General features: G+C 31.8%; 1 long non-coding RNA gene across 1 annotated transcript; it reads right to left on the reverse strand.

Annotated features, from left to right (window-relative positions):
• Window positions 1-577: 577 nt before the first annotated feature.
• LOC111240984 lies at window positions 578-1,242 on the reverse strand. Its single transcript, XR_002666658.1, has 2 exons — window positions 816-1,242; window positions 578-665 (listed from the first exon to the last, which is right to left on the reverse strand). It is a non-coding gene; the product is annotated as an uncharacterized LOC111240984 (long non-coding RNA).
• Window positions 1,243-1,564: the final 322 nt, after the last annotated feature.

Genomic DNA, 1,564 nt, shown 5'->3' on the forward strand with positions numbered 1-1,564 from the left:
ANNNNAATNTTTTTTTTCAGAATATATAACTTAAATTATAACTTTTGTATTTTAAATTGTCTATTTCAAAATAAAATAAATATATTTTAAATTGTATATTTTAAAATCTAAGATAAAAAATACATTCTAAAAAAATGCTTAAATTTACTTATAAATTACAAAATCCTTATGGAATCATAATAACTATGAAGATTATGGAAGTGCAAGAATATATATTCATAAGACATACTAAGAAATTTTTACATGGCACGGTAAAGATATAAAAATATAAATCACATCTCCTCTGCCAATTCACAACACTTCTTCCTTTTTATATTTCTCAAACAATCTTACAGTACCCATACTTATATAATAAATATGCAGAAAACTCCATTCCTCTTATCTTCACTAAACCCATCTATATTTCAATAATCAATCCCATCATAACAGCTTACAACCAATACATTTTTACATGCACAATTTTCAGCATCATAACACAAGTCAATTTATACTCAACAGGTACATAACAGTTTAAATCAACACACAATTCAGGATTCAACATGCATATATCTCATAAATTAATTTCAAACAAAAATAACTAGCTCCCCTTACCTTGGGTTTTCACGGTAAGCTAATTTGAAGACGTCCTAATAGAAATTCTCACCCGAACAGAAAAACAACAGTACCTATAAACCACCATATCGGCGGTAGAGAATAACTCTTGGAGTGAGAACTTAACATAAATTAGAAAAAGGAGGGTTCTAACTGCATAAAATCAGTAGAACCCCAAGCTCTAAGTTTCGAAAATAGTGGAGAAAAGGGGAAAATATACTTACCGGTCGGAATGGAAGAACGCCCGGTTCAAATTGAAGCCCTCGGTGCAGTGAGAAAGGAAACACTTTCAAATTAAAATTTGATCGGTTCAGTGAATGAGAAATTTAGAGAGAAGACAGAGCAATATTTGGGGAATAGGGTTTGAGAGAGAGAGGAAATTTGGCTTATGAAATCAGATTTTTTTGGAAAGCCCTTACCAAGGTCAGGGTATCCTCAACCTTATGGGCCTGGTTGTCCCCCAACTTAGGTCCAATAGCCCCTTTTTAGTTTTGGCTTTTACATTCTCCCCAACAAATAAAATTTTCGTCCCCGAAAATTAAACTTACCAGAGAGAAGGAACAACCTACACTCATCACATCCTCTAATACAATCACCTATTTTGACTAAGATACTACTCCCTCAATGACCTTACTAACATGAAAAACCATGCCTTATAATATACTAATATCCGAACATATATATCACTGAACAATGTCCCATACCACAGCTAATGCATCTTAACATCACAAAAACTCATAATCAATACAAATAAAATGACTACCATCATATTGTTTAGGCTTATGAATCCCTATTAGTTAAAAAAAAATATTAGAAAACAATTAAGATTGCATATTTATGTCAGTAGTTAAGGATAAATTCATCCCCTAAATCACAAAACCGTCTTTGGCACATATATGGATGAAATGTGTTCTTACTTAGCAGTTTGCACCATATCAAGTGTTTCTCAAGAGAATTACACTAAATCCTTCAT

The sequence above is a fragment of the Vigna radiata genome, unplaced genomic scaffold, assembly GCF_000741045.1.
Source record: "Vigna radiata var. radiata cultivar VC1973A unplaced genomic scaffold, Vradiata_ver6 scaffold_153, whole genome shotgun sequence".
In the NCBI taxonomy this organism is placed as follows: Eukaryota; Viridiplantae; Streptophyta; class Magnoliopsida; order Fabales; family Fabaceae; genus Vigna; species Vigna radiata.